The 20,000-nt window shown below is 40.0% G+C and overlaps 32 non-coding genes across 32 annotated transcripts in view; all 32 read left to right on the forward strand.

The window, feature by feature from the left end:
* The first annotated feature begins 179 nt into the window (after positions 1 to 179).
* On the forward strand, positions 180 to 298 carry LOC127994373 (5S ribosomal RNA). Its single transcript, XR_008167364.1, has one exon. It is a non-coding gene; the product is annotated as a 5S ribosomal RNA (ribosomal RNA).
* A 502-nt stretch (positions 299 to 800) lies between these two features.
* On the forward strand, positions 801 to 919 carry LOC127994622 (5S ribosomal RNA). The gene has a single exon (XR_008167600.1). It is a non-coding gene; the product is annotated as a 5S ribosomal RNA (ribosomal RNA).
* Positions 920 to 1,140: 221 nt separating this feature from the next.
* On the forward strand, positions 1,141 to 1,259 carry LOC128004443 (5S ribosomal RNA). The gene has a single exon (XR_008177132.1). It is a non-coding gene; the product is annotated as a 5S ribosomal RNA (ribosomal RNA).
* A 494-nt stretch (positions 1,260 to 1,753) lies between these two features.
* Positions 1,754 to 1,872, forward strand: LOC127997283 (5S ribosomal RNA). The gene has a single exon (XR_008170151.1). It is a non-coding gene; the product is annotated as a 5S ribosomal RNA (ribosomal RNA).
* A 495-nt stretch (positions 1,873 to 2,367) lies between these two features.
* LOC127997295 (5S ribosomal RNA) lies at positions 2,368 to 2,486 on the forward strand. Its single transcript, XR_008170162.1, has one exon. It is a non-coding gene; the product is annotated as a 5S ribosomal RNA (ribosomal RNA).
* A 645-nt stretch (positions 2,487 to 3,131) lies between these two features.
* LOC127994674 (5S ribosomal RNA) lies at positions 3,132 to 3,250 on the forward strand. The gene has a single exon (XR_008167649.1). It is a non-coding gene; the product is annotated as a 5S ribosomal RNA (ribosomal RNA).
* Positions 3,251 to 3,471: 221 nt separating this feature from the next.
* Positions 3,472 to 3,590, forward strand: LOC127995485 (5S ribosomal RNA). Its single transcript, XR_008168432.1, has one exon. It is a non-coding gene; the product is annotated as a 5S ribosomal RNA (ribosomal RNA).
* Positions 3,591 to 3,962: 372 nt separating this feature from the next.
* Positions 3,963 to 4,081, forward strand: LOC127994374 (5S ribosomal RNA). Its single transcript, XR_008167365.1, has one exon. It is a non-coding gene; the product is annotated as a 5S ribosomal RNA (ribosomal RNA).
* Positions 4,082 to 4,446: 365 nt separating this feature from the next.
* On the forward strand, positions 4,447 to 4,565 carry LOC127997307 (5S ribosomal RNA). Its single transcript, XR_008170174.1, has one exon. It is a non-coding gene; the product is annotated as a 5S ribosomal RNA (ribosomal RNA).
* Positions 4,566 to 5,065: 500 nt separating this feature from the next.
* Positions 5,066 to 5,184, forward strand: LOC127994450 (5S ribosomal RNA). The gene has a single exon (XR_008167437.1). It is a non-coding gene; the product is annotated as a 5S ribosomal RNA (ribosomal RNA).
* A 506-nt stretch (positions 5,185 to 5,690) lies between these two features.
* On the forward strand, positions 5,691 to 5,809 carry LOC128000879 (5S ribosomal RNA). The gene has a single exon (XR_008173651.1). It is a non-coding gene; the product is annotated as a 5S ribosomal RNA (ribosomal RNA).
* A 221-nt stretch (positions 5,810 to 6,030) lies between these two features.
* LOC127997003 (5S ribosomal RNA) lies at positions 6,031 to 6,149 on the forward strand. Its single transcript, XR_008169886.1, has one exon. It is a non-coding gene; the product is annotated as a 5S ribosomal RNA (ribosomal RNA).
* Positions 6,150 to 6,370: 221 nt separating this feature from the next.
* On the forward strand, positions 6,371 to 6,489 carry LOC127995486 (5S ribosomal RNA). Its single transcript, XR_008168433.1, has one exon. It is a non-coding gene; the product is annotated as a 5S ribosomal RNA (ribosomal RNA).
* Positions 6,490 to 6,853: 364 nt separating this feature from the next.
* LOC127997318 (5S ribosomal RNA) lies at positions 6,854 to 6,972 on the forward strand. Its single transcript, XR_008170185.1, has one exon. It is a non-coding gene; the product is annotated as a 5S ribosomal RNA (ribosomal RNA).
* Positions 6,973 to 7,475: 503 nt separating this feature from the next.
* LOC127994676 (5S ribosomal RNA) lies at positions 7,476 to 7,594 on the forward strand. The gene has a single exon (XR_008167651.1). It is a non-coding gene; the product is annotated as a 5S ribosomal RNA (ribosomal RNA).
* Positions 7,595 to 7,815: 221 nt separating this feature from the next.
* LOC127994625 (5S ribosomal RNA) lies at positions 7,816 to 7,934 on the forward strand. The gene has a single exon (XR_008167603.1). It is a non-coding gene; the product is annotated as a 5S ribosomal RNA (ribosomal RNA).
* A 221-nt stretch (positions 7,935 to 8,155) lies between these two features.
* Positions 8,156 to 8,274, forward strand: LOC127995138 (5S ribosomal RNA). The gene has a single exon (XR_008168098.1). It is a non-coding gene; the product is annotated as a 5S ribosomal RNA (ribosomal RNA).
* An 801-nt stretch (positions 8,275 to 9,075) lies between these two features.
* Positions 9,076 to 9,194, forward strand: LOC127998380 (5S ribosomal RNA). The gene has a single exon (XR_008171222.1). It is a non-coding gene; the product is annotated as a 5S ribosomal RNA (ribosomal RNA).
* Positions 9,195 to 9,415: 221 nt separating this feature from the next.
* Positions 9,416 to 9,534, forward strand: LOC127997330 (5S ribosomal RNA). Its single transcript, XR_008170196.1, has one exon. It is a non-coding gene; the product is annotated as a 5S ribosomal RNA (ribosomal RNA).
* A 638-nt stretch (positions 9,535 to 10,172) lies between these two features.
* Positions 10,173 to 10,291, forward strand: LOC127994677 (5S ribosomal RNA). The gene has a single exon (XR_008167652.1). It is a non-coding gene; the product is annotated as a 5S ribosomal RNA (ribosomal RNA).
* A 221-nt stretch (positions 10,292 to 10,512) lies between these two features.
* LOC127997341 (5S ribosomal RNA) lies at positions 10,513 to 10,631 on the forward strand. Its single transcript, XR_008170207.1, has one exon. It is a non-coding gene; the product is annotated as a 5S ribosomal RNA (ribosomal RNA).
* A 221-nt stretch (positions 10,632 to 10,852) lies between these two features.
* Positions 10,853 to 10,971, forward strand: LOC127994678 (5S ribosomal RNA). The gene has a single exon (XR_008167653.1). It is a non-coding gene; the product is annotated as a 5S ribosomal RNA (ribosomal RNA).
* Positions 10,972 to 11,192: 221 nt separating this feature from the next.
* On the forward strand, positions 11,193 to 11,311 carry LOC127995487 (5S ribosomal RNA). The gene has a single exon (XR_008168434.1). It is a non-coding gene; the product is annotated as a 5S ribosomal RNA (ribosomal RNA).
* A 510-nt stretch (positions 11,312 to 11,821) lies between these two features.
* Positions 11,822 to 11,940, forward strand: LOC127994375 (5S ribosomal RNA). Its single transcript, XR_008167366.1, has one exon. It is a non-coding gene; the product is annotated as a 5S ribosomal RNA (ribosomal RNA).
* A 365-nt stretch (positions 11,941 to 12,305) lies between these two features.
* LOC127997352 (5S ribosomal RNA) lies at positions 12,306 to 12,424 on the forward strand. The gene has a single exon (XR_008170218.1). It is a non-coding gene; the product is annotated as a 5S ribosomal RNA (ribosomal RNA).
* A 663-nt stretch (positions 12,425 to 13,087) lies between these two features.
* LOC127998381 (5S ribosomal RNA) lies at positions 13,088 to 13,206 on the forward strand. Its single transcript, XR_008171223.1, has one exon. It is a non-coding gene; the product is annotated as a 5S ribosomal RNA (ribosomal RNA).
* Positions 13,207 to 13,427: 221 nt separating this feature from the next.
* On the forward strand, positions 13,428 to 13,546 carry LOC127995488 (5S ribosomal RNA). The gene has a single exon (XR_008168435.1). It is a non-coding gene; the product is annotated as a 5S ribosomal RNA (ribosomal RNA).
* Positions 13,547 to 14,040: 494 nt separating this feature from the next.
* LOC127994679 (5S ribosomal RNA) lies at positions 14,041 to 14,159 on the forward strand. The gene has a single exon (XR_008167654.1). It is a non-coding gene; the product is annotated as a 5S ribosomal RNA (ribosomal RNA).
* A 221-nt stretch (positions 14,160 to 14,380) lies between these two features.
* LOC127995489 (5S ribosomal RNA) lies at positions 14,381 to 14,499 on the forward strand. Its single transcript, XR_008168436.1, has one exon. It is a non-coding gene; the product is annotated as a 5S ribosomal RNA (ribosomal RNA).
* Positions 14,500 to 14,856: 357 nt separating this feature from the next.
* LOC128002712 (5S ribosomal RNA) lies at positions 14,857 to 14,975 on the forward strand. Its single transcript, XR_008175454.1, has one exon. It is a non-coding gene; the product is annotated as a 5S ribosomal RNA (ribosomal RNA).
* Positions 14,976 to 15,196: 221 nt separating this feature from the next.
* On the forward strand, positions 15,197 to 15,315 carry LOC127995491 (5S ribosomal RNA). The gene has a single exon (XR_008168438.1). It is a non-coding gene; the product is annotated as a 5S ribosomal RNA (ribosomal RNA).
* A 4,625-nt stretch (positions 15,316 to 19,940) lies between these two features.
* LOC127997365 (5S ribosomal RNA) overlaps positions 19,941 to 20,000 on the forward strand; it is a 119-nt gene continuing 59 nt past the window's right edge. Inside the window, exon 1 of the ribosomal RNA XR_008170230.1 lies at positions 19,941 to 20,000. This exon is cut by the window's right edge and continues 59 nt beyond it. This is a non-coding gene — a ribosomal RNA (5S ribosomal RNA).

Genomic DNA, 20,000 nt, shown 5'->3' on the forward strand with positions numbered 1-20,000 from the left:
AAAAGAGTCAATGCCCGATCTCTGAATCTTAGCAGGTTTAGGTCTGGTTAGTACTTTGATGAGAGACTGCCTAGGAATACCAGGTGCTTTAAGCTTTTGGGTTTTCTTTCCTACTTATATAATGTACTGGCGATAAGATTGGCTGGTCTTTAAATAGCCCTCTCTTTGCAGCAGACTTCGCTTACGGCCATACCAACCTGGCTATGCCCGATCTCGTCTGATCTCGGAAGCTAAGCAGGTTTGGGCCTGGTTAGTACTTGGATGGGAAACCTCCTGGGAATACCAGGTGCTGTAAGCTTTTTGGACATTTTTCACTTAGTATGTAATAATTTTGCCAAAAAATAGAGTCAATGCCGATCTCTGAATATTAGCAGGTTTGGGCCTGGTTAGTACATGGATGGGAGACTGCCTGGGAATACTAGGTGCTGTAAGCTTTTTGGACATTTTTCACTTAGTATATAATAATTTTGCCAAAAAATAGAGTCAATGCCCGATCTCTGAATATTTGCCGGTTTGGGCCTGGTTAGTACATGGATGGGAGACTGCCTGGGAATACCAGGTGCTTTAATCTTTTTGGAAAATTTCACGAATTATATAATAATCTTTCATAAAAAAAAAAAAAAAAGAGTCAATGCCCGATCTCTGAATCTTAGCAGGTTTAGGTCTGGTTAGTACTTTTATGAGAGACTGCCTAGGAATACCAGGTGCTTTAAGCTTTTGGGTTTTCTTTCCTACTTATATAATGTACTGGCGATAAGATTGGCTGTTCTTTAAATAGCCCTCTCTTTGCAGCAGACTTCGCTTACGGCCATACCAACCTGACTATGCCCGATCTCGTCTGATCTCGGAAGCTAAGCAGGTTTGGGCCTGGTTAGTACTTGAATGGGAGACCGCCTGGGAATACCAGGTGCTGTAAGCTTTTTGGACATTTTTCACTTAGTATATAATAATTTTGCCAAAAAATAGAGTCAATGCCCGATCTCTGAATATTAGCAGGTTTGGGCCTGGTTAGTACATGGATGGGAGACTGCCTGGGAATACCAGGTGCTTTAAGCTTTTGGGTTTTCTTTCCTACTTATATAATGTACTGGCGATAAGATTGGCTGATCTTTAAATAGCCCTCTCTTTGCAGCAGACTTCGCTTACGGCCATACCAACCTGGCTATGCCCGATCTCATCTGATCTCGGAAGCTAAGCAGTTTTGGGCCTGGTTAATACTTGGATGGGAGACCGCCTTGGAATACCAGGTGCTGTAAGCTTTTTGGAAATTTTTCACTTAGTATATAATAATTTTGCCAAAAAATAGAGTCAATGCCGATCTCTGAATATTAGCAGGTTTGGGCCTGGTTAGTACATGGATGGGAGACTGCCTGGGAATACCAGGTGCTGTAAGCTTTTTGGACATTTTTCACTTAGTATATAATAATTTTGCCAAAAAATAGAGTCAATGCCCGATCTCTGAATATTTGCAGGTTTGGGCCTGGTTAGTACATGGATGGGAGACTGCCTGGGAATACCAGGTGCTTTAATCTTTTTGGACATTTTTCACTTAGTATATAATAATTTTGCCAAAAAATAGAGTCAATGCCCGATCTCTGAATCTTAGCAGGTTTAGGTCTGGTTAGTACTTTTATGAGAGACTGCCTAGGAATACCAGGTGCTTTAAGCTTTTGGGTTTTCTTTCCTACTTATATAATGTACTGGCGATAAGATTTGCTGTTTTTTAAATAGCCCTCTCTTTGCAGCAGACTACGCTTACGGCCATACCAACCTGGCTATGCCCGATCTCGTCTGATCTCGGAAGCTAAGCAGGTTTGGGCCTGGTTAGTACTTGGATGGGAGACCGCCTGGGAATACCAGGTGCTGTAAGCTTTTTGGACATTTTTCACTTAGTAAATAATAATTTTGCCAAAAAATAGAGTCAATGCCCGATCTCTGAATATTTGCAGGTTTGGGCCTGGTTAGTACATGGATGGGAGACTGCCTGGGAATACCAGGTGCTGTAAGCTTTTTGGACATTTTTCACTTAGTATATAATAATTTTGCCAAAAAATAGAGTCAATGCCCGATCACTGAATATTTGCAGGTTTAGGCCTGGTTAGTACATGGATGGGAGACTGCCTGGGAATACCAGGTGCTTTAATCTTTTTGGACATTTTTCACTTAGTATATAATAATTTTGCCAAAAAATAGAGTCAATGCCCGATCTCTGAATCTTAGCAGGTTTAGGTCTGGTTAGTACTTTTATGAGAGACTGCCTAGGAATACCAGGTGCTTTAAGCTTTTGGGTTTTCTTTCCTACTTATATAATGTACTGGCGATAAGATTGGCTGTTCTTTAAATAGCCCTCTCTTTGCAGCAGACTACGCTTACGGCCATACCAACCTGGCTATGCCCGATCTCGTCTGATCTCGGAAGCTAAGCAGGTTTGGGCCTGGTTAGTACTTGGATGGGAGACCGCCTGGGAATACCAGGTGCTGTAAGCTTTTTGGACATTTTTCACTTAGTAAATAATAATTTTGCCAAAAAATAGAGTCAATGCCCGATCTCTGAATATTTGCAGGTTTGGGCCTGGTTAGTACATGGATGGGAGACTGCCTGGGAATACCAGGTGCTGTAAGCTTTTTGGACATTTTTCACTTAGTATATAATAATTTTGCCAAAAAATAGAGTCAATGCCCGATCACTGAATATTTGCAGGTTTAGGCCTGGTTAGTACATGGATGGGAGACTGCCTGGGAATACCAGGTGCTTTAATCTTTTTGGACATTTTTCACTTAGTATATAATAATTTTGCCAAAAAATAGAGTCAATGCCCGATCTCTGAATCTTAGCAGGTTTAGGTCTGGTTAGTACTTTTATGAGAGACTGCCTGGGAATACCAGGTGCTTTAATCTTTTTGGAAAATTTCACGAATTATATAATAATCTTTCATAAAAAAAATAAAATAAAAAAGAGTCAATGCCCGATCTCTGAATCTTAGCAGGTTTAGGTCTGGTTTAGTACTTTGATGAGAGACTGCCTAGGAATACCAGGTGCTTTAAGCTTTTGGGCTTTCTTTCCTACTTATATAATGTACTGGCAATAAGATTGGCTGTTCTTTAAATAGCCCTCTCTTTGCAGCAGACTTCGCTTACGGCCATACCAACCTGGCTATGCCCGATCTCGTCTGATCTCGGAAGCTAAGCAGGTTTGGGCCTGGTTAGTACTTGAATGGGAGACCGCCTGGGAATACCAGGTGCTGTAAGCTTTTTGGACATTTTTCACTTAGTATATAATAATTTTGCCAAAAAATAGAGTCAATGCCCGATCTCTGAATATTAGCAGGTTTGGGCCTGGTTAGTACATGGATGGGAGACTGCCTGGGAATACCAGGGGCTTTAAGCTTTTGGGTTTTCTTTCCTACTTATATAATGTACTGGCGATAAGATTGGCTGATCTTTAAATAGCCCTCTCTTTGCAGCAGACTTCGCTTACGGCCATACCAACCTGGCTATGCCCGATCTCATCTGATCTCGGAAGCTAAGCAGGTTTGGGCCTGGTTAATACTTGGATGGGAGACCGCCTGGGAATACCAGGTGCTGTAAGCTTTTTGGAAATTTTTCACTTAGTATATAATAATTTTGCCAAAAAATAGAGTCAATGCCCGATCTCTGAATATTTGCAGGTTTGGGCCTGGTTAGTACATGGATGGGAGACTGCCTGGGAATACCAGGTGCTTTAATCTTTTTGGAAAATTTCACAAATTATATAATAATCTTTCATTAAAAAAAAGAAAAAAAAAAAAGAGTCAATGCCCGATCTCTGAATCTTAGCAGGTTTAGGTCTGGTTAGTACTTTGATGAGAGACTGCCTAGGAATACCAGGTGCTTTAAGCTTTTGGGTTTTCTTTCCTACTTATATAATGTACTGGCGATAAGATTGGCTGGTCTTTAAATAGCCCTCTCTTTGCAGCAGACTTCGCTTACGGCCATACCAACCTGGCTATGCCCGATCTCGTCTGATCTCGGAAGCTAAGCAGGTTTGGGCCTGGTTAGTACTTGGATGGGAAACCTCCTGGGAATACCAGGTGCTGTAAGCTTTTTGGACATTTTTCACTTAGTATGTAATAATTTTGCCAAAAAATAGAGTCAATGCCTGATCTCTGAACATTAGCAGGTTTGGGCCTGCTTAGTACATGGATGGGAGACTGCCTGGGAATACCAGGTGCTTTATTCTTTTTGGAAAATTTCACGAATTATATAATAATCTTTCATTAAAAAAAAAAAAAAGAGTCAATGCCCGATCTCTGAATCTTAGCAGGTTTAGGTCTGGTTAGTACTTTTATGAGAGACTGCCTAGGAATACCAGGTGCTTTAAGCTTTTGGGTTTTCTTTCCTACTTATATAATGTACTGGCGATAAGATTGGCTGTTCTTTAAATAGCCCTCTCTTTGCAGCAGACTACGCTTACGGCCATACCAACCTGGCTATGCCCGATCTCGTCTGATCTCGGAAGCTAAGCAGGTTTGGGCCTGGTTAGTACTTGGATGGGAGACCGCCTGGGAATACCAGGTGCTGTAAGCTTTTTGGACATTTTTCACTTAGTATATAATAATTTTGCCAAAAAATAGAGTCAATGCCCGATCTCTGAATATTTGCAGGTTTGGGCCTGGTTAGTACATGGATGGGAGACTGCCTGGGAATACCAGGTGCTGTAAGCTTTTTGGACATTTTTCACTTAGTATATAATAATTTTGCCAAAAAATAGTCAATGCCCGATCACTGAATATTTGCCGGTTTGGGCCTGGTTAGTACATGGATGGGAGACTGCCTGGGAATACCAGGTGCTTTAATCTTTTTGGAAAATTTCACGAATTATATAATAATCTTTCATAAAAAAAAAAAAAAAGAGTCAATGCCCGATCTCTGAATCTTAGCAGGTTTAGGTCTGGTTAGTACTTTGATGAGAGACTGCCTAGGAATACCAGGTGCTTTAAGCTTTTGGGCTTTCTTTCCTACTTATATAATGTACTGGCGATAAGATTGGCTGTTCTTTAAATAGCCCTCTCTTTGCAGCAGACTACGCTTATGGCCATACCAACCTGGCTATGCCCGATCTCGTCTGATCTCGGAAGCTAAGCAGGTTTGGGCCTGGTTAGTACTTGGATGGGAGACCGCCTGGGAATACCAGGTGCTGTAAGCTTTTTGGACATTTTTCACTTAGTATATAATAATTTTGCCAAAAAATAGAGTCAATGCCCGATCTCTGAATATTTGCAGGTTTGGGCCTGGTTAGTACATGGATGGGAGACTGCCTGGGAATACCAGGTGCTGTAAGCTTTTTGGACATTTTTCACTTAGTATATAATAATTTTGCCAAAAAATAGTCAATGCCCGATCACTGAATATTTGCCGGTTTGGGCCTGGTTAGTACATGGATGGGAGACTGCCTGGGAATACCAGGTGCTTTAATCTTTTTGGAAAATTTCACGAATTATATAATAATCTTTCATAAAAAAAATAAAATAAAAAAGAGTCAATGCCCGATCTCTGAATCTTAGCAGGTTTAGGTCTGGTTTAGTACTTTGATGAGAGACTGCCTAGGAATACCAGGTGCTTTAAGCTTTTGGGCTTTCTTTCCTACTTATATAATGTACTGGCAATAAGATTGGCTGCTCTTTAAATAGCCCTCTCTTTGCAGCAGACTTCGCTTACGGCCATACCAACCTGGCTATGCCCGATCTCGTCTGATCTCGTAAGATAAGCAGGTTTGGGCCTGGTTAGTACTTGGATGGGAGACCGCCTGGGAATACCAGGTGCTGTAAGCTTTTTGGACATTTTTCACTTAGTTTATAATAATTTTGCCAAAAAATAGAGTCAATGCCCGATCTCTGAATCTTAGCAGGTTTAGGTCTGGTTAGTACTTTTATGAGAGACTGCCTAGGAATACCAGGTGCTTTAAGCTTTTGGGTTTTCTTTCCTACTTATATAATGTACTGGCGATAAGATTGGCTGTTCTTTAAATAGCCCTCTCTTTGCAGCAGACTTCGCTTACGGCCATACCAACCTGGCTATGCCCGATCTCTTCTGATCTCGGAAGCTAAGCAGGTTTGGGCCTGGTTAGTACTTGAATGGGAGACCGCCTGGGAATACCAGGTGCTGTAAGCTTTTTGGACATTTTTCACTTAGTATATAATAATTTTGCCAAAAAATAGAGTCAATGCCCGATCTCTGAATATTAGCAGGTTTGGGCCTGGTTAGTACATGGATGGGAGACTGCCTGGGAATACCAGGGGCTTTAAGCTTTTGGGTTTTCTTTCCTACTTATATAATGTACTGGCGATAAGATTGGCTGATCTTTAAATAGCCCTCTCTTTGCAGCAGACTTCGCTTACGGCCATACCAACCTGGCTATGCCCGATCTCATCTGATCTCGGAAGCTAAGCAGGTTTGGGCCTGGTTAATACTTGGATGGGAGACCGCCTGGGAATACCAGGTGCTGTAAGCTTTTTGGAAATTTTTCACTTAGTATATAATAATTTTGCCAAAAAATAGAGTCAATGCCCGATCTCTGAATATTTGCAGGTTTGGGCCTGGTTAGTACATGGATGGGAGACTGCCTGGGAATACCAGGTGCTTTATTCTTTTTGGAAAATTTCACGAATTATATAATAATCTTTCATTAAAAAAAAAAAAAGAGTCAATGCCCGATCTCTGAATCTTAGCAGGTTTAGGTCTGGTTAGTACTTTTATGAGAGACTGCCTAGGAATACCAGGTGCTTAAAGCTTTTGGGTTTTCTTTCCTACTTATATAATGTACTGGCGATAAGATTGGCTGTTCTTTAAATAGCCCTCTCTTTGCAGCAGACTACGCTTACGGCCATACCAACCTGGCTATGCCCGATCTCGTCTGATCTCGGAAGCTAAGCAGGTTTGGGCCTGGTTAGTACTTGGATGGGAGACCGCCTGGGAATACCAGGTGCTGTAAGCTTTTTGGACATTTTTCACTTAGTATATAATAATTTTGCCAAAAAATAGAGTCAATGCCCGATCTCTGAATATTTGCAGGTTTGGGCCTGGTTAGTACATGGATGGGAGACTGCCTGGGAATACCAGGTGCTGTAAGCTTTTTGGACATTTTTCACTTAGTATATAATAATTTTGCCAAAAAATAGTCAATGCCCGATCACTGAATATTTGCCGGTTTGGGCCTGGTTAGTACATGGATGGGAGACTGCCTGGGAATACCAGGTGCTTTAATCTTTTTGGAAAATTTCACGAATTATATAATAATCTTTCATAAAAAAAAAAAAAAAAAAGAGTCAATGCCCGATCTCTGAATCTTAGCAGGTTTAGGTCTGGTTAGTACTTTTATGAGAGACTGCCTAGGAATACCAGGTGCTTTAAGCTTTTGGGTTTTCTTTCCTACTTATATAATGTACTGGCGATAAGATTGGCTGTTCTTTAAATAGCCCTCTCTTTGCAGCAGACTTCGCTTACGGCCATACCAACCTGGCTATGCCCGATCTCGTCTGATCTCGGAAGCTAAGCAGGTTTGGGCCTGGTTAGTACTTGAATGGGAGACCGCCTGGGAATACCAGGTGCTGTAAGCTTTTTGGACATTTTTCACTTAGTATATAATAATTTTGCCAAAAAATAGAGTCAATGCCCGATCTCTGAATCTTAGCAGGTTTAGGTCTGGTTAGTACTTTTATGAGAGACTGCCTAGGAATACCAGGTGCTTTAAGCTTTTGGGTTTTCTTTCCTACTTATATAATGTACTGGCGATAAGATTGGCTGTTTTTCAAATAGCCCTCTCTTTGCAGCAGACTACGCTTACGGCCATACCAACCTGGCTATGCCCGATCTCGTCTGAGCTCGGAAGCTAAGCAGGTTTGGGCCTGGTTAGTACTTGGATGGGAGACCGCCTGGGAATACCAGGTGCTGTAAGCTTTTTGGACATTTTTCACTTAGTAAATAATAATTTTGCCAAAAAATAGAGTCAATGCCCGATCTCTGAATCTTAGCAGGTTTAGGTCTGGTTAGTACTTTTATGAGAGACTGCCTAGGAATACCAGGTGCTTTAAGCTTTTGGGTTTTCTTTCCTACTTATATAATGTACTGGCGATAAGATTGGCTGTTCTTTAAATAGCCCTCTCTTTGCAGCAGACTACGCTTACGGCCATACCAACCTGGCTATGCCTGATCTCGTCTGATCTCGGAAGCTAAGCAGGTTTGGGCCTGGTTAGTACTTGGATGGGAGACCGCCTGGGAATACCAGGTGCTGTAAGCTTTTTGGACATTTTTCACTTAGTATATAATAATTTTGCCAAAAAATAGAGTCAATGCCCGATCTCTGAATATTTGCAGGTTTGGGCCTGGTTAGTACATGGATGGGAGACTGCCTGGGAATACCAGGTGCTTTAATCTTTTTGGAAAATTTCACGAATTATATAATAATCTTTCATTAAAAAAAAAGAAGAAAAAAAAAGAGTCAATGCCCGATCTCTGAATCTTAGCAGGTTTAGGTCTGGTTAGTACTTTGATGAGAGACTGCCTAGGAATACCAGGTGCTGTAAGCTTTTTGGACATTTTTCACTTAGTATATAATAATTTTGCCAAAAAATAGAGTCAATGCCGATCTCTGAATATTAGCAGGTTTGGGCCTGGTTAGTACATGGATGGGAGACTGCCTGGGAATACCAGGTGCTGTAAGCTTTTTGGACATTTTTCACTTAGTATATAATAATTTTGCCAAAAAATAGAGTCAATGCCCGATCTCTGAATATTTGCAGGTTTGGGCCTGGTTAGTACATGGATGGGAGACTGCCTGGGAATACCAGGTGCTTTAATCTTTTTGGAAAATTTCACGAATTATATAATAATCTTTCATAAAAATAAAAAAAATAATAAAAAAAAGAGTCAATGCCCGATCTCTGAATCTTAGCAGGTTTAGGTCTGGTTAGTACTTTTATGAGAGACTGCCTAGGAATACCAGGTGCTTTAAGCTTTTGGGTTTTCTTTCCTACTTATATAATGTACTGGCGATAAGATTGGCTGTTCTTTAAATAGCCCTCTCTTTGCAGCAGACTACGCTTATGGCCATTCCAACCTGGCTATGCCCGATCTCGTCTGATCTCGGAAGCTAAGCAGGTTTGGGCCTGGTTAGTACTTGGATGGGAGACCGCCTGGGAATACCAGGTGCTGTAAGCTTTTTGGACATTTTTCACTTAGTATATAATAATTTTGCCAAAAAATAGAGTCAATGCCCGATCTCTGAATATTAGCAGGTTTGGGCCTGGTTAGTACATGGATGGGAGACTGCCTGGGAATACCAAGTGCTTTAAGCTTTTGGGTTTTCTTTCCTACTTATATAATGTACTGGCGATAAGATTGGCTGATCTTTAAATAGCCCTCTCTTTGCAGCAGACTTCGCTTACGGCCATACCAACCTGGCTATGCCCGATCTCGTCTGATCTCGGAAGCTAAGCAGGTTTGGGCCTGGTTAGTACTTGGATGGGAGACCGCCTGGGAATACCAGGTGCTGTAAGCTTTTTGGACATTTTTCACTTAGTATATAATAATTTTGCCAAAAAATTGAGTCAATGCCCGATCTCTGAATATTAGCAGGTTTGGGCCTGGTTAGTACATGGATAGGAGACTGCCTGGGAATACCAGGTGCTGTAAGCTTTTTGGATATTTTTCACTTACTATATAATAATTTTGCCAAAAAATAGAGTCAATGCCCGATCTCTGAATATTTGCAGGTTTGGGCCTGGTTAGTACATGGATGGGAGACTGCCTGGGAATACCAGGTGCTGTAAGCTTTTTGGACATTTTTCACTTAGTATATAATAATTTTGCCAAAAAATAGTCAATGCCCGATCACTGAATATTTGCCGGTTTGGGCCTGGTTAGTACATGGATGGGAGACTGCCTGGGAATACCAGGTGCTTTAATCTTTTTGGAAAATTTCACGAATTATATAATAATCTTTCATAAAAAAAAAAAAAAAAGAGTCAATGCCCGATCTTTGAATCTTAGCAGGTTTAGGTCTGGTTAGTACTTTTATGAGAGACTGCCTAGGAATACCAGGTGCTTTAAGCTTTTGGGTTTTCTTTCCTACTTATATAATGTACTGGCGATAAGATTGGCTGTTCTTTAAATAGCCCTCTCTTTGCAGCAGACTTCGCTTACGGCCATACCAACCTGGCTATGCCCGATCTCGTCTGATCTCGGAAGCTAAGCAGGTTTGGGCCTGGTTAGTACTTGAATGGGAGACCGCCTGGGAATACCAGGTGCTGTAAGCTTTTTGGACATTTTTCACTTAGTATATAATAATTTTGCCAAAAAATAGAGTCAATGCCCGATCTCTGAATCTTAGCAGGTTTAGGTCTGGTTAGTACTTTTATGAGAGACTGCCTAGGAATACCAGGTGCTTTAAGCTTTTGGGTTTTCTTTCCTACTTATATAATGTACTGGCGATAAGATTGGCTGTTTTTTAAATAGCCCTCTCTTTGCAGCAGACTACGCTTACGGCCATACCAACCTGGCTATGCCCGATCTCGTCTGATCTCGGAAGCTAAGCAGGTTTGGGCCTGGTTAGTACTTGGATGGGAGACCGCCTGGGAATACCAGGTGCTGTAAGCTTTTTGGACATTTTTCACTTAGTAAATAATAATTTTGCCAAAAAATAGAGTCAATGCCCGATCTCTGAATATTTGCAGGTTTAGGTCTGGTTAGTACTTTTATGAGAGACTGCCTAGGAATACCAGGTGCTTTAAGCTTTTGGGTTTTCTTTCCTACTTATATAATGTACTGGCGATAAGATTGGCTGTTCTTTAAATAGCCCTCTCTTTGCAGCAGACTTCGCTTACGGCCATACCAACCTGGCTATGCCCGATCTCGTCTGATCTCGGAAGCTAAGCAGGTTTGGGCCTGGTTAGTACTTGAATGGGAGACCGCCTGGGAATACCAGGTGCTGTAAGCTTTTTGGACATTTTTCACTTAGTATATAATAATTTTGCCAAAAAATAGAGTCAATGCCCGATCTCTGAATATTAGCAGGTTTGGGCCTGGTTAGTACATGGATGGGAGACTGCCTGGGAATACCAGGGGCTTTAAGCTTTTGGGTTTTCTTTCCTACTTATATAATGTACTGGCGATAAGATTGGCTGATCTTTAAATAGCCCTCTCTTTGCAGCAGACTTCGCTTACGGCCATACCAACCTGGCTATGCCCGATCTCATCTGATCTCGGAAGCTAAGCAGGTTTGGGCCTGGTTAATACTTGGATGGGAGACCGCCTGGGAATACCAGGTGCTGTAAGCTTTTTGGAAATTTTTCACTTAGTATATAATAATTTTGCCAAAAAATAGAGTCAATGCCGATCTCTGAATATTAGCAGGTTTGGGCCTGGTTAGTACATGGATGGGAGACTGCCTGGGAATACTAGGTGCTGTAAGCTTTTTGGACATTTTTCACTTAGTATATAATAATTTTGCCAAAAAATAGAGTCAATGCCCGATCTCTGAATATTTGCAGGTTTGGGCCTGGTTAGTACATGGATGGGAGACTGCCTGGGAATACCAGGTGCTTTAATCTTTTTGGAAAATTTCACGAATTATATAATAATCTTTCATTAAAAAAAAGAAGAAAAAAAAAAAGAGTCAATGCCCGATCTCTGAATCTTAGCAGGTTTAGGTCTGGTTAGTACTTTGATGAGAGACTGCCTAGGAATACCAGGTGCTTTAAGCTTTTGGGTTTTCTTTCCTACTTATATAATGTACTGGCGATAAGATTGGCTGGTCTTTAAATAGCCCTCTCTTTGCAGCAGACTTCGCTTACGGCCATACCAACCTGGCTATGCCCGATCTCGTCTGATCTCGGAAGCTAAGCAGGTTTGGGCCTGGTTAGTACTTGGATGGGAAACCTCCTGGGAATACCAGGTGCTGTAAGCTTTTTGGACATTTTTCACTTAGTATGTAATAATTTTGCCAAAAAATAGAGTCAATGCCTGATCTCTGAACATTAGCAGGTTTGGGCCTGCTTAGTACATGGATGGGAGACTGCCTGGGAATACCAGGTGCTTTATTCTTTTTGGAAAATTTCACGAATTATATAATAATCTTTCATTAAAAAAAAAAAAAAGAGTCAATGCCCGATCTCTGAATCTTAGCAGGTTTAGGTCTGGTTAGTACTTTTATGAGAGACTGCCTAGGAATACCAGGTGCTTTAAGCTTTTGGGTTTTCTTTCCTACTTATATAATGTACTGGCGATAAGATTGGCTGTTCTTTAAATAGCCCTCTCTTTGCAGCAGACTACGCTTACGGCCATACCAACCTGGCTATGCCCGATCTCGTCTGATCTCGGAAGCTAAGCAGGTTTGGGCCTGGTTAGTACTTGGATGGGAGACCGCCTGGGAATACCAGGTGCTGTAAGCTTTTTGGACATTTTTCACTTAGTATATAATAATTTTGCCAAAAAATAGAGTCAATGCCCAATCTCTGAATATTTGCAGGTTTGGGCCTGGTTAGTACATGGATGGGAGACTGCCTGGGAATACCAGGTGCTTTAATCTTTTTGGAAAATTTCACGAATTATATAATAATCTTTCATTAAAAAAAAGAAGAAAAAAAAAGAGTCAATGCCCGATCTCTGAATCTTAGCAGGTTTAGGTCTGGTTAGTACTTTGATGAGAGACTGCCTAGGAATACCAGGTGCTGTAAGCTTTTTGGACATTTTTCACTTAGTATATAATAATTTTGCCAAAAAATAGAGTCAATGCCCGATCTCTGAATATTTGCAGGTTTGGGCCTGGTTAGTACATGGATGGGAGACTGCCTGGGAATACCAGGTGCTTTAATCTTTTTGGAAAATTTCACGAATTATATAATAATCTTTCATAAAAAAAAAAAAATAATAAAAAAAAGAGTCAATGCCCGATCTCTGAATCTTAGCAGGTTTAGGTCTGGTTAGTACTTTTATGAGAGACTGCCTAGGAATACCAGGTGCTTTAAGCTTTTGGGTTTTCTTTCCTACTTATATAATGTACTGGCGATAAGATTGGCTGTTCTTTAAATAGCCCTCTCTTTGCAGCAGACTACGCTTATGGCCATTCCAACCTGGCTATGCCCGATCTCGTCTGATCTCGGAAGCTAAGCAGGTTTGGGCCTGGTTAGTACTTGGATGGGAGACCGCCTGGGAATACCAGGTGCTGTAAGCTTTTTGGACATTTTTCACTTAGTATATAATAATTTTGCCAAAAAATAGAGTCAATGCCCGATCTCTGAATATTAGCAGGTTTGGGCCTGGTTAGTACATGGATGGGAGACTGCCTGGGAATACCAAGTGCTTTAAGCTTTTGGGTTTTCTTTCCTACTTATATAATGTACTGGCGATAAGATTGGCTGATCTTTAAATAGCCCTCTCTTTGCAGCAGACTTCGCTTACGGCCATACCAACCTGGCTATGCCCGATCTCATCTGATCTCGGAAGCTAAGCAGGTTTGGGCCTGGTTAATACTTGGATGGGAGACCGCCTGGGAATACCAGGTGCTGTAAGCTTTTTGGAAATTTTTCACTTAGTATATAATAATTTTGCCAAAAAATAGAGTCAATGCCGATCTCTGAATATTAGCAGGTTTGGGCCTGGTTAGTACATGGATGGGAGACTGCCTGGGAATACCAGGTGCTGTAAGCTTTTTGGACATTTTTCACTTAGTATATAATAATTTTGCCAAAAAATAGAGTCAATGCCCGATCTCTGAATATTTGCAGGTTTGGGCCTGGTTAGTACATGGATGGGAGACTGCCTGGGAATACCAGGTGCTTTAATCTTTTTGGACATTTTTCACTTAGTATATAATAATTTTGCCAAAAAAAAGAGTCAATGCCCGATCTCTGAATCTTAGCAGGTTAAGGTCTGGTTAGTACTTTGATGAGAGACTGCCTAGGAATACCAGGTGCTTTAAGCTTTTGGGTTTTCTTTCCTACTTATATAATGTACTGGCGATAAGATTGGCTGTTCTTTAAATAGCCCTCTCTTTGCAGCAGACTTCGCTTACGGCCATACCAACCTGGCTATGCCCGATCTCGTCTGATCTCGGAAGCTAAGCAGGTTTGGGCCTGGTTAGTACTTGAATGGGAGACCGCCTGGGAATACCAGGTGCTGTAAGCTTTTTGGACATTTTTCACTTAGTATATAATAATTTTGCCAAAAAATAGAGTCAATGCCCGATCTCTGAATATTAGCAGGTTTGGGCCTGGTTAGTACATGGATGGGAGACTGCCTGGGAATACCAGGTGCTTTAAGCTTTTGGGTTTTCTTTCCTACTTATATAATGTACTGGCGATAAGATTGGCTGATCTTTAAATAGCCCTCTCTTTGCAGCAGACTTCGCTTACGGCCATACCAACCTGGCTATGCCCGATCTCATCTGATCTCGGAAGCTAAGCAGGTTTGGGCCTGGTTAATACTTGGATGGGAGACCGCCTGGGAATACCAGGTGCTGTAAGCTTTTTGGAAATTTTTCACTTAGTATATAATAATTTTGCCAAAAAATAGAGTCAATGCCGATCTCTGAATATTAGCAGGTTTGGGCCTGGTTAGTACATGGATGGGAGACTGCCTGGGAATACCAGGTGCTGTAAGCTTTTTGGACATTTTTCACTTAGTATATAATAATTTTGCCAAAAAATAGAGTCAATGCCCGATCTCTGAATATTTGCAGGTTTGGGCCTGGTTAGTACATGGATGGGAGACTGCCTAGGAATACCAGGTGCTTTAAGCTTTTGGGCTTTCTTTCCTACTTATATAATGTACTGGCGATAAGATTGGCTGCTCTTTAAATAGCCCTCTCTTTGCAGCAGACTTCGCTTACGGCCATACCAACCTGGCTATGCCCGATCTCGTCTGATCTCGTAAGCTAAGCAGGTTTGGACCTGGTTAGTACTTGGATGGGAGACCGCCTGGGAATACCAGGTGCTGTAAGCTTTTTGGACATTTTTCACTTAGTTTATAATAATTTTGCCAAAAAATAGAGTCAATGCCCGATCTCTGAATATTAGCAGGTTTGGGCCTGGTTAGTACATGGATGGGAGACTGCCTGGGAATACCAGGTGCTTTAAGCTTTTGGGTTTTCTTTCCTACTTATATAACGTACTGGCGATAAGATTGGCTGATCTTTAAATAGCCCTCTCTTTGCAGCAGACTTCGCTTACGGCCATACCAACCTGGCTATGCCCGATCTCATCTGATCTCGGAAGCTAAGCAGGTTTGGGCCTGGTTAATACTTGGATGGGAGACCGCCTGGGAATACCAGGTGCTGTAAGCTTTTTGGAAATTTTTCACTTAGTATATAATAATTTTGCCAAAAAATAGAGTCAATGCCGATCTCTGAATATTAGCAGGTTTGGGCCTGGTTAGTACATGGATGGGAGACTGCCTGGGAATACCAGGTGCTGTAAGCTTTTTGGACATTTTTCACTTAGTATATAATAATTTTGCCAAAAAATAGAGTCAATGCCCGATCTCTGAATATTTGCAGGTTTGGGCCTGGTTAGTACATGGATGGGAGACTGCCTGGGAATACCAGGTGCTTTAATCTTTTTGGAAAATTTCACGAATTATATAATAATCTTTCATTAAAAAAAAAAAAAGAGTCAATGCCCGATCTCTGAATCTTAGCAGGTTTAGGTCTGGTTAGTACTTTTATGAGAGACTGCCTAGGAATACCAGGTGCTTTAAGCTTTTGGGTTTTCTTTCCTACTTATATAATGTACTGGCGATAAGATTGGCTGTTCTTTAAATAGCCCTCTCTTTGCAGCAGACCTGCAGGAGGGAAATTTTGAAAGAGTTAAAAGGATTGATTGTGGGGAAATGTATTATAGTGGGAGATTTTAATATAAAATGTAGCAGATTGGATGTGGGAAAGGGGGTAAAATTTAGATGGGAAAAGTCTAGGGGAATGTTGATGGAGATAATGAGAGAAAAGGGGTTAATAGATGTGTGGAGGTATGAAAATCCAGAAAAAAGAGAATTTACTAGAAGGCAGTTAAGAGAAGGTATATTAAAACAGAGTAGAATAGATTTAGTGTTAGTTGAAGAGGAAATAATTAGATACATAGACGGGATAAAACATCAGGTAAATAGTTTAAGTGATCACGATAGTGTAAGGTTCAGAATCAAGGTAGGGAGTGAGGAGGTAGGAGGAGGGATGTGGATATTGAATGCAGGGTATATCGAAGAGGAAGAATATGAGATACAGATGAAGGATCTATTAAATAGGGAAGAAGAGAAGATAGATGAGTATACAAGAGACGGTGGATTAGAGGGTACAATAGCAGAGAGATGGGAGGAAATAAAGGATCAAATTAAGTTAATTAGTATAAAATACAGTAAGAAAAGAAGAGGAAAGATGAAGAAGGAGGAAATTATGCTTAGAGAAAGATTGAGAGAGGAGTTAGTTAAGGCTGAAGATGAAGAAGGATACAGTATGGAAAAATATATAGAGGTTAAGATGGCGCTAGAAAAATATGAAAGAGAGAAATGCAGAGGAGCTATTTTACGAAGCAAGGCAAAATATGCATTAGAAGGTGAGAAATGCACAGGGTATTTTTTAGGGCTAGAGAAAAGGAGACAAAGTAAGACATATATAAATGAAATAAATACAAAAGAGGGCAAAACAACCAAAGACTATGTAGAGATTTTGGAGAGAGTTCAAGAATTCTATGGAGAATTATATAAGAGAGGAGAAGTGGATGAGAGAAGTATAGATGGAGTATTAGAAAGTGTAGAAAATATTCTAAATAAGGAGGATGCAGAGTGGTGTGATAGAGAGATAGATGAGAAGGAAGTAGAAGCGGCAATAGGGGGGTTGAAAAGTGGAAAAAGTCCAGGGAGTGATGGGATTGGTATTGAATGGTATAAAACATATAGAGAAGAGGTAGCACCGATTTTAGTTAAAGTGTTCAAGGAGATGGAAAGAACAGGGATGGTGCAAGATAGAATGGTAGAGGGAGTGATAGCTCTGGTGTATAAGAAGGGGAATAGGTTGAATATAGAGAACTATAGACCAATCAGTCTATTAAATGTGGATTATAAAATACTGACTAAAGTTTTAGCGAACAGAGTGAAAAAAGTGATTGGAAGTATAGTGCAACCAACACAAAGTTACAGCATACCAGGCAGGGATATAGCAGACACGATAGGGACAGTTAGGGATGTGATAGAGTACATGAAACGAGATAAGAAGGGAGGAATAGTATTAGGGATAGATTGGAATAAAGCATTCGATAGGGTAGAACACAAATACTTATTTAAGGTATTAGAGAAGTTTGGATTTGGAAGTAGAATGATAGGGTGGGTGAAGAGACTATATGAGAAGGCAAAAAGTTGCATAAAAATAAATGGAGTATTAACAGACAGTTTTAAGATAGGAAGGTCAGTGAGACAGGGCTGTCCCCTGTCTGCATTATTATATGCAATTTCAGTAGAGCCTCTAGCCACTCTAATCAAGAGGGATAGAAGGGTAGTTGGTATTGAGTTGCCATATGGAGGAATGTGAACTATAAACCAATATGCAGATGACACTACAATTACAGTGAGGGAAGGAAACAGTGTAAAAAGAGTTTTAGAGATAGTAAAGATGTTTGGGAAGGCATCAGGGGCAAAAATAAATGTAGATAAATCTGAATTAATGTATATAGGGGAGGTAGAGAGAGTAGAGGTAGGGATAAGAGTGGAGGAAAAATATATGAAAGTATTAGGGGTATATTTAGGGGTCGAAAGCAAAGAGGCAAGAGATGTGACCTGGACTGGGGTAATTAATAAAATAAGAACAGTAAGTGCAACATGGAAAGGGAGGAAATTAAAGTTAAATGGGAAAGTAATAGTAGTAAATAGCCTGCTGTTGTCAGTTTGTGTTTATGTAATGAGTGTAATGGAAATGCCAGGGTGGGTGATGAATGAATTGAATAAAATTGTATGTGATTTTATATGGGAGGGAAAAGGTGTGAAAATTGCACAGAAAACATTGGTGGGTAAGAGATGGGAAGGAGGCTTAAGCTTGATGGACCTAGAAATAAAAAGGGCTGCGATGAGAATAAAAACGGTGAAAAAATATATGGGAGGGCTATGGGATTATGGGTGGAAGGAATTCTTAAGGAAATATATTGATGATGTGGGAGGAATAGGGGACAATGGATGGTATATGGGCTTTAAGCAATCAATGACAGAAGGAATACCAGAAATATATCGGGAAGTATTAGAGGCATGGAGACAGTTCCTTCCCAAAATAGAATATGAATGTGAAGACATACAGGTGATTAAAAATCTACCACTATTTCTCAACGAAAAGATTAAACATAAAAATAAAACATTGTATGAATGTAAATTTATAGAAGGGGAAAATAACTGCATTTATGATACTGTGTGTGATCTGGAAGGAATGGAGAACAGAGAGAAAGTAAATAAAATATATGGAAAAATTAAATCAAGTATACCTTTGCAGTGGACTAATATGATCGAACGTGAATATGTATCTAACGTGGAAAAATGTATGCCGGAGATGTATGTGGATGATAATGCTGAGAAAAACAAATTAAAAAATATGAGTGTAAAGAATATATACAGGAGAATAATAGTTGATGTTATAAAAGAACCAGCATCAGAAAAGGTGTGGAAGAAAGTATTTGAAGATTTAGATGTGAAGAAAATATGGTCAAACTTAAACATAAAATACAACAGTATAGAGTGTGAGAATAATGACTTTCTGATAAGACATAATAGAATTTACACAAATGTGGTGTTAAACAAAATAAATAATGAGGTAAATGTCATTTGTGACGTATGTGGTAATGGCCATGAGAGTTTCTTACATTACTTTTTAAGATGTGAAGAGTTGGTGGATTTTTTTGATTTTCTTAAAAATCTGTTACTAGAAAACTGGAGTGTCAAAGTTGAGACCGAGGAGGAATGGGGAAAATTGTTTTTGTTTGGAACTTTCGGGAAAAGGAAATCAACTGACATTTGTTTAATTAATTTTGTTCTGAGTCATGCCAGACTAGCAGTAGTGCTAAGAAGGAACTATGCACATTTCGAAGGGAGAAAGGTAAAAGTAAAAGATGTTTAAGTCAATGATACAAAGAGATGTAGAGTTGATTTGTAAGTATGGAGATAAAGAGGGGAAAGAGTTTTTTTTGACTACAAATAAGTTCATACATCAAAATGTGGGGGAAGAAATATGTTTCAATTGGTAAAGAGTAACAATCTGGTTGAGAATGGCTGATGTCAATTAAGTAAATGTAAACATATTTGTGTGTATTTTATTTATGTTCTATATTTTTATTGCTGTATGATTATGAAAAATTAAGTTGATCAATTGGAAAAAACGAATCATACAAATGTATTGAAATGAAAGTCAATCGGATGGAATAATGCAATAGAAAACTGTGAATTGAAAGTTAAATAAAAAGATAAAAAAAAAAAAAAAAAAGGCTATGCCCGATCTCGTCTGATCTCGGAAGCTAAGCAGGTTTGGGCCTGGTTAGTACTTGGATGGGAGACTGCCTGGGAATACCAGGTGCTGTAAGCTTTTTGGACATTTTTCACTTAGTATATAATAATTTTGCCAAAAAATAGAGTCAATGCCTGATCTCTGAATATTAGCAGGTTTGGGCCTGCTTAGTACATGGATGGGAGACTGGCTGGGAAAACCAGGTGCTTTAATCTTTTTGGAAAATTTCATGAATTATATAATAATCTTTCATTAAAAAAAAAAAAAAAGAGTCAATGCCCGATCTATGAATCTTAGCAGGTTTAGGTCTGGTTAGTACTTTTATGAGAGACTGCCTAGGAATACTAGGTGCTTTAAGCTTTTGGATTTCTTTCCTACTTATATAATGTACTGGCGATAAGATTGGCTGTTCTTTAAATAGCCCTCTCTTTGCAGCAGACTTCGCTTACGGCCATACCAACCTGGCTATGCCCGATCTCGTCTGATCTCGGAAGCTAAGCAGG

Source organism: Carassius gibelio, chromosome B22 (genome assembly GCF_023724105.1).
Source record: "Carassius gibelio isolate Cgi1373 ecotype wild population from Czech Republic chromosome B22, carGib1.2-hapl.c, whole genome shotgun sequence".
In the NCBI taxonomy this organism is placed as follows: Eukaryota; Metazoa; Chordata; class Actinopteri; order Cypriniformes; family Cyprinidae; genus Carassius; species Carassius gibelio.